Consider the following 12,229-nt stretch of genomic DNA (forward strand, 5'->3'; position numbering starts at 1 on the left):
TAAAACCCACAGCTGAGGAAGCAGACCAACTACGAACGCAGCAAGCCGGAGCAACAATGCCTATTGCGGGAAACATGCCACATTATAGAAAACCGAGACTTCCGCCTTTGCCAGTGGATGACACGAAGATCATCTACAGATCTAAGGCGGGATTACAACTCTCCAAATGAACATTGGTGGCAGTGACACATGCCATCGGCCGAGCTAGCAAGTTGTCCCAAAAAGCCTTCTATGACAACATCCGGATTCATGTGCAACATGTCGAGAATATAATAATCGCAAGTACACCAAACAAAGACATGGCGTACGACATGCTCCTCAAGATCACCAGCATCCAGGTTGGAGGGTCTATTTACGAAGTTAAAGCACATGTCAGGACACCAGAGGGCATCAGCAAAGGCGTAATCTACAACATCCCGCCAGGCACGAGCGAAGAACTACTACAAGGACTACGAGTATCCGCAAGATACACGGTCCTCGCAGCACGCATGCTGGGAAGATCGTCTACAGCACTCATCTACTTCGACGGACGGCACGTCCCATACAACATCATATATAAATGCTGTGACTACCGCTGCAAATCATACAGGAAATCCGTGCAATACTGCAGAACCTGCGGAGAACTAGGGCATCGGCAACATATCTGCCCGAAACCCCTTACCAACTTCTGTTACATGTGCGGGATGGAAAATCAACCGGAAGAACATGACTGCCAACCCAGTTGTAAGATCTGTCAACAACCCCATGAGACAGCAGGAAAGGGGTGCCGACATAAACTGAAACCAAATCCGCCACCGTGCAAGATCAGACTGCAATGGGAAAACAAGAACCAAGAGCAGCAACGCAGGTGGAACTCAAATTCAGACAGACCTCCCGGCACTATCCGTATCAAGCAATACCTCACTACACAGTGCACGCAGATCCAGAAGTGACTCCAAATTAACAGGCGATGAAGCAAACAATAGACCCCGGTCAAGATCACGGTCTGGATCCCGTACACGCAACCCACAAAAGCGAGTCACGTATGCAGACGCTGCAGGAGGAAACGCACGAGCACAAGCACCCACAGAAACCGAACGAGATCTGCTAGCACAACTCCAAAATCAGCAAGCCCTCATTGACAAGCTCATACAAAGGTGCAAAGAACAAAACACTGCCAATGAATCCTCAAAACCTCAAGGAAAACCAAACATCCCACCGCCCCTTACGGAAGAAAGAATAAAGGAAATTGTAACAATGGAGGTGCAGAAGTAGATGCAGGAGGCCATGACCACTTTTGCAAAGGAGATAACACAACAGCTCCAGCAACACATCACCGCTCAGCTGGCCCCTATCCATGCTACCCTCCAAGACGTTAGCAACTTCATGTCCTATGCCAAGCAGAACCACGTAACGAAAGCCACAGTAGAAAAGCTGCTCAACAACACCGACACGGCTCGCAAGAAAGCACGTAAAGGCCTCCACAATGCCGCCAGACCGGAATCCATGGCCCGGGGCGAAAACAACGATATCGGACAAGATGGCGAGTAATACCAAGAAGATATTACCACAATTCCCAATGAAGCTCTGGCAATGGAACTGTCGCTCTATCCGAACCAAAAGAACAAACCTCCAAGAACTGACGAAACTGGAACAACCAGATATCATCGCTATCCAAGAAACTTATCACACAAATCTGCGCATATAGGGATATGATACACACACCGGATCTCAGAGAACAGCCATCCTGACCAAGAAAAATATCACCACGCAAGGTCACACAATCCAAGGAACAACCGTGGAACACACCCTAGTGGAAGTGCTACCTGAGAAGAAGACACACCGAAGACTATACTTACTATGCTTATATAGTCCACCCAGGGATCCATTATCCGACTTTGTAAACTTTATCACGCAAGCCAGAAGACTATCTAAAGGCCATAAACTCGTAATAACGGGGGATTTTAATGCCCCACACACAGCACGGGGTTACCAGCACACGACCAAGAAAGGAGCGCGAGTGTACGATTCGGCGCAAGAGAATCACCTCACCCTCTGGAATGATCCTAAACTAACGACTCGAATAGGCCACAGTGTGTCCAGGGACACAAATCCCGACCTCACCTTTACAATAGGAATATCCAAGGCGGAATGGACCCGACTGGAAGAAAATCTCGGCAGCGACCACGACATCCTTCTGCTTGAAATCCTGCACCATAAGAAGCCGAGCAGAACCGGAACGGCAAGGCTGACGGACTGGAAGGCCTTCCGAGGACATGACATAGAAGAAAACATCGAAAATATTGAAGAGTGGCTCACCGAAGTGGTCAAAGCGGCGGAGAAGCATACTAAGGTCATCCAATTCACAATGGACACGCCGGCCGTAGACTCTCACCTCGTGCATCTTTGGGATGCCAGAAGAGGACTACTGAGGCGGTGGAAAAAGATGAAACTTAACCGCAAACTCCAGAAACGGATTGCTCACATAACAAAGCAAGCAGAAGAACACGGAGATCAACTGAGCAGTCAGAACTGGCATAAGCTGTGCGACCAACTTCAAGGCACACTCAGCACGAAGAAGACCTGGCATATACTGCGAGCCCTTCTAGCTACCACCAAAACCAAGACTCAGCAAAGACATGACCTCAAGAAAATCATTAACTCCCATCCAGGAACTGAGAAACAAATTCTGGAAGAAATCAAGCGTAAGCTTGTCGGAGACAATGCCCCCAAGGTTACCGATCCCCGACCGTACGAAGGCGAACCAAATCTCACCCTCGACAGCCCTTTCACGCTTCCTGAACTCCATGCCGCCCTTGCCAAATTGACCCGTAACACATCGCCAGGAAATGACAAGGTGACCAACAAGATCCTACGAAACCTCCCAGACAAGGCCCTAAATGGACTCCTCGACTACATGAATAACTGCTGGGAAAAAGGTAAGCTCCCGGCAGAATGGAAGCACGCAGAAGTCATTATGATCCCAAAACACAACAAGCCACTACAAATCAGCAACCTACGGCCCATATCCCTTACTTCCTGCGCCGAAAAGCTTCTCGAACACATGGTTCACGATGGCCTCACCACATACCTCGAAGACTCAGGACTCATGCCTGACACAATGTCTGGCTTCCGACAGCACCTCTCAGCACAAGATAAACTACTACAGCTCAAGGAAGACCTCTTCGACTACCTAGAGCGCCATAAAAAGTTCTATATTTTAGCAATAGATGTTAAAGGAGCCTTCGATAATGTGAAGCATGAAGCAATCCTCCAAAATCTCCAAGACACAAACTGCGGAATCCGGACCTACCAATACGTACACGACTTTCTCAAAGATCGCAGGGCTACGATGGGTATCGGCAACATCCGAAGCGACAAGTTCGAAATGCCCAACAAAGGAACTCCACAGGGGCAGTCATTTCACCTTTGCTGTTCAATCTCGCCATGATTAAGCTCCCACAACGACTCGAAGGAATCGAAGATTTAAGCCATGCAATATACGCCGACGATATAACGTTATGTACAAAAGCGTCCACAACCGGCCAACAGCAAACTACCCTCCAAGAGGCAATCAATCAGATAGAACAGTACCTCTCAAGAAGCGGGCTCCAGTGCGCCCCCGAAAAATCAGAGCTTCTTATACTCAAGGCAAGGACCCGGGGAAGACCACCAGCCTACGTCGCTCCAGATCCCAACGTCAGACTCAATGGAATCGATATCCCTCAAGTTGGCTTACTCCGCGTCCTTGGCCTCACAATACATAAAGACGGTTCTGGCGCAGCTGCACTTCCGAAGCTTCAGAGGACCGTAACACAAGTAACCCATCTCATTCGGTGTATAACCACCCAAAGAAGAGGACTTAAAGAGCAAGAAACCGTCCAATTAATCCAAGCACTCCTTATAAGCCGGATCACATATAGCACCCCATATCTACTCCTCAAGAAAGCTGAAATTGAAAAACTCAACATCATCATCAGAAAAGCAATCAAGAGCGCACTAGGACTACCCAGTACGACCTCAACCATGACACTCCTAAAGCTTGGCCTTCATAATACCTGGGAAGAAATGAGTGAAGCGCACAGAGCCAGCCAGCTGGAACGCCTTAAGCTGACTCAAACAGGTAGAGCAGTACTTCGCAAACTCGCATACAGCGAAAACTTTATAGCAGACTCAGACGCGAAAGCCCAATTGCCGCCACTTCTTCGTGACTCTATCTCAGTCACTCCAATGCCTCGCAACATGCATGCAACATACCACAAAGACAGAAGACAAGCAAGAGTCAGAGCGCTGAGCAAGAAATACTCAAAGGACCCCAACACGAGATATACAGATGCGGCAAAATACCCAGGTAGAAGAGCATACGCAATTACCGTGACCAACAACCAAGGGAAGGAGCTAATCGCTGCCACCATACCGGCCAGAAATCCAGAAACGGCGGGGGAAGTGGCCATCGTCCTCGGCATCGCCACATGCAAAGACACAGCAATCATCTTGAGCGACTCGCAAACGGCATGTAGAAACCTACGGAAAGGCCGAATTTCTGCCGCAGCAGTGAAGATCCTGAAAGAAATAACAAGACGCCAAGAACTACCCGAAACCTACGTCGCATGGACCCCAGGCCACGAACACCTGGCAGGAAACGAAGCAGCACATGCTGTCGCCCGAGAGCATACCAGCCGGGATTTCCTGCCGCACGGTCTCCGGAAAGCGACGAGGGTGGAGGACGTTCTCATCAACTACGCCGCAATATTGCAACATTACCGACTGGAAAGAAGACAGTATCCTCTACCACATCCAAAATTAAGCAAGGAAGAAGCCACCGCCCTCCGCAGACTACAAACGAATACTTATCTCCATGGAATTATCATGCACCGAATGCACCCCACCGAATTCTCATACCTATGCCGATATTGTGAGGTACCAGACACCCTCCAACACATGGTGTTGGTGTTCCCACACCGCGAGTACAACAGTCAAGATGATGCCCCAGAACCGCTACAAGCGATCGAAGAAACGTGGGAGGCAATATTAAAGGCACAGAGCCTGGAAGATCAGCGAAGTCTGGTGGACCGGGCCCGGGCTGCGGCATTAGCCAACAGCTTTTTGGACTAAGAGAGCCGCCCACCTAGGGCGAAGAAAGAACACTTTCTCGCTGTTTCACACAATAAACGTTCATTCCTCCTCCTCCTCTCTTCTCTGTTTTCCAGACTTTCGCACTGTTCGTATTAAGCATCCTAGCTAGCTTGACCAAGTTAACACATTGCTGGGGTTTTAGGAAATTTGCCCTTGCATTCACTGGAACTCAAAAAGAGGAAATAAAATGATAGGTAAATAGTGCAACACCGCATTCGTCTCGTTTGAACATGTAGTTTTGACTTTGCACATAACTAACGATATGAGTCTGAAAACTTGGTTCTTACTATAACTTGGCATCATCGATATATTGCATCTCATAGTTGTAATGGATATCAGCCACATTCTCGCTGAACAAGAAAAGAAACAAAAATTACATTAATATCTGGGATTTTACGTGCCAATATCACCATATGATTATGATGCACGCCGTAATGTGGAACTCCGAAATAATTTTGACAACTTGGGCTTCTTTAACAAGCACTCAGTGCACCGTATACGGGAGTTTTTGCGTTCCGCCCTCATCGAAATGCGACCGCCGAGGCCGGGATTTGATCACGCGACCTAGAAGCGCAGCAATAAAGCCACTACGCCACCACGGCAGGTAACAACAACAAAAAAAAAAGAAAAAGACAGTGGTGACTGATCTCATAGACTGCCTGTGAGTGACATTGCTGTTTTGTCTTCTACATTGTGCTTCTTTTTTAAAGAGGTAAGCTCGCTATGGAGTTGTCCTTATGTGTATATGAAGAGGCTTGTGCGGACTCCTTCACTCCTGTGTAATAAGCGCACATGCTATTGTTACTGGACCGTGCTTTCGGGGCTGGTGCTTGTTGATGAGACAATCTTGGCGCGCTTGTGTTCGCGTGTGTATCGTGTTCTTCTCACATTTTCCTGATTCTTTTCCTTTTTTAAATTTTTCTTTAGTAAAGAATTTGGAATTTCGGAATAGCCACCTCTGACGTAACCTACCTTCCTATGCTTCTGCTTCTAAATAAAAAACAACCACGACGACGATGACATGTATTTTGACGACCACCGACCATGTTCTTAGCGAAGTGTTGCGTGACCTCCAAGGTTTAACCTTTGTCTTGCGGGAACAACTTTCCCGGTTAAACAGTTTGCTTCAAGTTATTAGTACAGTCTGTTCACAAATCCCGTCGTCACCTGGTGGTGGCACTCAATATCTTAAGCTTCTCTCAAATGTGACAGGAAAGAGAATAGTTATCATCTTCCCTAATGAATAGGGTCTTCTAGGGAAGTTTTTTATCGCCGCATATTTTTTTAAATAAAAAGAAGCACTTTGGAGGAAATGACAATGTCACGGCTTGTCACCCGTTCGCCGTCGGCGCGAAGTCGTCGACGGGGTATACGAGCCGATTGGTCGATCCGTACTCAAGCGAACACAGCGAAGGAGTCGGGAGAAATAAATAAATAAAAAATTCATTTATCGACTGAAAACAACACACAATTTAAACGAAACACAAAAAGCACAAGAACACTAACACACATGCGCTTAATCTAGATCAATGATGAATACAAAAGAAATGAAACGAGCAATTAACAGTGGATATAAATATTAACGCTACACAAGAATACACTGAACGGTTGTCCACTAATCAGAGTTCAAAAGAAAACAAATGATGGCATGCGCATGGCCGGGCAGCAGCAGCAAATCGACAAAGCGTGGAGTCGACGGCAGAGCTTACCCGAAGAACGCTGGCAAGCCGATCTCGTTGCGGTGGATGCGATTGCTGGGCTGGGTTTCCCGGGAGTCTAGGTCTGACGTATTCTCTCGAGCAGGTTGAGCTAACTTGAGGGGAACTACCGTGAGCTTCGCTGCTGACGTTGGTTTGTCGTCTCTTACGTCAACTAGTAACTCGCAGGTCAGACGCGGCTAGGCGGCCCAGGCCAATTGCCCAGGCGATACTTGACGCTCCTTGACGCTTTTCAGCAGATTGTAGGCTCAGCTTCTAGACTGCTTAGTTCGGTCTAAAACCTGCGTTGAAATAACTTATCCTTTCCCTAGTTCCCTGTGTTGGGGAACGGCAGATATTGATGACGATCCAATCAAGTTCACCCATTTGTATCCCTGCTCCTCCCAAGGTCTTGGCCCAGCCCCTTTTAATTAGGGGAGAGGGAACGCGTTATTCACCCTTGCTGTTAGAGGTCGCGCACTTGTATTGCACCACACATGCACACCCTTGAGTCCGTGGCGGGCCATTATTGTTCGTTCACAATCATAGGAGGGCGATTCCACGAGAGATCAACACGGGTCAAAAATTTCATATTTTAGATTTCATTGAATATTTTATATTTTATGCGCATATCACTAGGTAGCACTAAAGTGAACGTGGCTTCTTTGCCAAATGAATATTTTAGGAGGAAAAAAATAACGAGATTCTTCAGTGTGGAGGTGCCTATTTAATGCACAAGGCGTTTTCACAAATTCACAACGATGTGAAATACAGTATGTTACAGCTACAAAGAATACATCCTTGTGTGTAAAAGCTAGACATAAAGAAGGGTCAGCTAGCACTGTTTCAGGCTTCCGTGCAAAACGGAAGTGTTTTAAAAAAATTGCTTAATTTGCTACAATCTTCAAAAGTTGCTATATTTACGATTTTTTATCAACTAAACCATAGCATGTAGCCTTCTGAAATTTGCTGGACTGCGAGACCTTAACCTATTCAACAAATGTGCTGAATATTCTTGCTGTATCACAATTTATCATTTCTACAATTCGCCTCAAATTTGAAGTTTTGACAAAAATAAACGCTATTTAAAAATGAAAATAAGAAATACCCCATCGTAAATTTTTCTCAAAATCTCGTAAACAACTATTCACAGGCACGTGAAAAGGAATATTAAAAGACATGTTGCATTATTTTGTTTGTAATCACAATACAGGTGGTAGAAATGAGAGCTTTGCCAGAATGCAGCAAGGTGCTGAGGAAAAGGCACATCGGGGTAAAAAGAGCGTGCATATGGCTCTGACTTGCCTAAACTTGACCGTAATGGCGACGTAAAGCCAGTTTTGAACTTATAATTATTACTTCTGCATAAAAGTGCGTTTAGTACACTACTTCTACGCTTGAATGGGAATAACGAAGTGTCAGCATAACCATTACGTGGCTCACTTTATTTAATAGCAAGTGCGTGCGCCTTGCAGCGTAGATAATTTGTGCCTTCTGTTAATGCAGGGTTTTTATTTCTTTGTGTGCTACAGAATTAACAGTTAACTCTGTATAAATGTACACAGGTAACAGAATGTGCGGCAGGTAAATGCCTCTAAAAATGTCGTACTGGTCATTACATGAACGTCATTATACAACCTAAGAGGCGGTGGTGGGAGTGGCGATGCGGTTGGTTAAGGCAGACTTAGCTGGCAGATAGTTCCAGCGATTGTTTATTTTACCGCCTCTGAAGAAAAAGAAAAAAAGGAACTGTTAGAATACTATATAATAAAAAGTTCACAGTCCCTAAGGATCACCACTTGTCGGAAAGTTCACAGTTTCTTAGAAAAGCTGGAAAGAAGCAAGACACTTCCTCTTTCAGATACTTGGGTCTTTTGCGAAACATTACCTGGTCCGCGCACTCTTGAGGAAATTGCCTCTGTGCAAAGCCTCAAGTAGAGCATTTATTTCTTCATTGAAGTATTGGCAGGGCCACATGAACTCTCGGCCAAACTTGCTGGTATACAATGTATGGGATAGTTGTTGAAGCACCACTGACGAATGCTAAACGATGATAGCGTGCTGAGAACACGTCCTAAGTTTACGAAGCGCTGCAGTACTGGCAGCTCTTTCCGCATTTTTCTATAGGACCAACCGATCCAGAGGGCCAGATAACGCATTTTTTTAATGGAGCGAATCCAATACGCAGTGGCACAGTTGCTTTCCTGTTGACTTACTGACCTGTCAGTGCACACTTGATAATCCGCACATGCCGCTTCGAGCATACCCGCTGTATACACTCAGAAAGGCTTGATCATTTTCCAATCACCTGCAGCAGTGTAAGACACTAATACAACGCGATCGAAATTGGTGGCGTCAGGCTCGCTTAACCCAATGTGCCGTAACCGTATGCCCGGAACACGTGGCAAAGATTTCCACTTGTTCCTTTTGAGGCGGCGAAAGTTCTCCACTTCATCCACATCTGCATAGAGCAGTTTTACGTTTTTCAGCGTTGCGGCCATCTGCGCCGCCATTTCAGAGGCTGACCTAATGGCTGTAGTGCTGTCTGCTCCGAAATTGTACAGCGAGGCTTGGTGCTTTACTAAGCCACCAACACCATCGCAAGCGTTTTTGCCATGTCCTGTGGCCGAAAAAAAGCCACTTTGTTGACGTGTGCTCCTTCTGTGACAGCTGCTAAAGCTGATACTTGTTTTGAAATGGCTACTAGCGCCGTCAGACACGTATGTAGCATGTTTGCCAAGCTGAAGTTCTTCCTTCATGCACTCATCGATTTTTTCCAGCGCAAAGCTAGCGTGTGCAGCATCATGACATACCTCATCACTAAGAACCGCAAAACATTGAGTGGATCCTCTACTCGTGACGACACACGTAAATAGCAAGACCTGTTTTTTTGTGCCAATGGTATGATTGTACGTCGTTCGGTACAACAGCTGTCCAATTCTCTGCAAAGTCAAAGACACGGGATCCGTGCTGTTGATTCCGTTTGGCGTCGTGTATTGCTGATACTTGAATGCCCTTATATAATCATGGGTGATCCACCTGACAAGCCATGCACCAAGCTCCTTGACGAGGTCGCCATTTTCCTATACCGCATTGTTTACCTCTGTCTCTTCAGGGTTTCCCAAAGTTGTAGTAGTAAAGGTATCCTCATCTAAGGGGGCGGGGGGGGGGGCACAATAATCACCGTCGCCCGGGAAAGAATCGGTCGTGGGCGAGGTGCAAAGACATAGTTCTTTGAGGTGGGTAATTGTGTAGGCACCTTCAATGAGCTCTTCTAGCGCGGAAACACACTGTGTGGCGTTGGCGCAATACATGCAAAGGTACACTTCTTGTTGTGGAGCAAGAAGAACCCATTTCGGCCGGAGAGAATAAAGCTTTGAGAGCCCAATAGATGTATCCGGATGGGCTTCCTTAAAGAGACCATATGTCTCCCGTACCGAGCGGGTCATGAATCTCTTGGCAGCCTATACTGTTTGTTCCCATCAATCGAATCAGATACTACGTCCTTTTTGTTGGGAGTCTGCCGAGCATATCCATGCTCGTCTTTGGTATAATATTCCACAGCGGTCTAAACGTCTGTTGGGTTCAACCGTGTTCTCTCAGGTGCGTCTGGTGCTGACCATATTCCACATTTCTCGCGCCAACGTCGGGGTTTGTATATCATGTAGGCTGACAAATGTGGAATGAGAGCTTGAACGTTTCGGCGCTCCAGCTGGCTTCGCAGTAGAGTCAACAAGCGCATTCGCTTTTGGTACGAAGAGCACATGTCATAGGTTTCTATAAATTTGGCGAACCATTCGGTGCACATGCCGCATTTGGTACCTGAGGGGTCCAAATGACGCTTGCGCTATACGAAGTAAGATTTGGACCTTGCAGTGCCACCGAGATGAATTTGCTTTAGCACCGGGCGAAAGTTCCTTCGTCGCGAATCCGACTTCTGCTGATGAACGTGAGGCAGTTTCAAGTGGCACTTCTTTCTACCTCCCAGTTCGTCTTCTTACGGTAAGAATTCATCGCCTCCCGTGGCTGCACTTCCCATTCTTCTACACTCTATCAACTCGATCAAAAGAGACGATTTTTACAGCAGCCGCACCGGAAAGCGTGAACTAAATATGGGCGCCAATGATGGCCGAGGAGAGGCATGACTCCACGAATTTATGCCGGAAATTCAGACATTTTAGAACGGCGTGGTTGAAATAATTATAGTTTACCAAAACTGGCTTTACGTCGCCATTACGGTCAAGTTTAGGCAAGTCAGAGCCTTATGCACGCTCTTTTTACCCCGATGATCTTTTTCCTCAGCACCTTGCTGCATTCTGGCAAAGCTCTCATTTCTACCACCTGTATTGTGATTACAAACAAAATAATGCAACATGTTTTTTTAATATTCTTTTTCACGTGCCTGTGAATAGTTATTTACGAGATTTTGAGAAAAATTTACGATGGGGTATTTTCTATTTTCATCTTTAAATAGCGTTCATTTTTGTCAAAACTTCAAATTTGAGGCGAATTGTAGAAATGATAAATTGTTATACAGCAAGAATATTCAGCACATTTGTTGATAGGTTAAGGTCTCGCAGTCCAGCAAATTTCAGAAGGCTACATGCAATGGTTTAGCTGATAAAAAATCGTAAATATAGCCACTTTTGAAGATTGTAGCAAATTAAGCAATATATTTAAAACACTTCCGTTTTGCACGGAAGCCTGAAACAGTGCTAGCTGACCCTTCCTTACGTCTAGCATTTACACACAAGGATGTATTCTTTGTAGCTGTAACATACTGTATTTCACATCGTTGTGAATTTGTGAAAACGCCTTGTGCATTAAATAGGCACCTCCACACTGAAGAATCTCGTTATTTTTTTCCTCCTAAAATATTCATTTGGCAAAGAAGCCACGTTCACTTTAGTGCTACCTAGTGATATGCGCATAAAATATAAAATATTCAATGAAATCTAAAATATGAAATTTTTGACCCGTGTTGATCTCTCGTGGAATCACCCAGGAGAAACGACGGCAGCCGGCCATATGGCGCTGTCGGCACACACACACTGTATGCAATTCGTGGACACACGATTGCACAGGGACACCACATATTTCGGAGTATTCGCGCCCCTGCCTTCTTAGCAAGCTTCTCACAAAAACCTCAGTTCTTAGCAAGCTTCTGAGTGCACGCGTGGGGCAGAGAATACGCAGGGGTTTCTACAAAAAACCGTCGCGGCATCACGGTCGCGTCGACGACAAAAAGACAATAAGCTATAAATCTGCCTTCGATCTCTTTCGGCCGCTTTGCCGAGTGACCGGCAATACCACTCTTCCTCACCGGTCCCGATTCGCACGACCGTTTTGGCGCCCGTTGATTGGTGCTTCGCCGAATCGAATAATGCCGCACCGTCACAGACAACGACAGGCTTCTG

Source organism: Dermacentor andersoni, chromosome 1 (genome assembly GCF_023375885.2).
Source record: "Dermacentor andersoni chromosome 1, qqDerAnde1_hic_scaffold, whole genome shotgun sequence".
In the NCBI taxonomy this organism is placed as follows: domain Eukaryota; kingdom Metazoa; phylum Arthropoda; class Arachnida; order Ixodida; family Ixodidae; genus Dermacentor; species Dermacentor andersoni.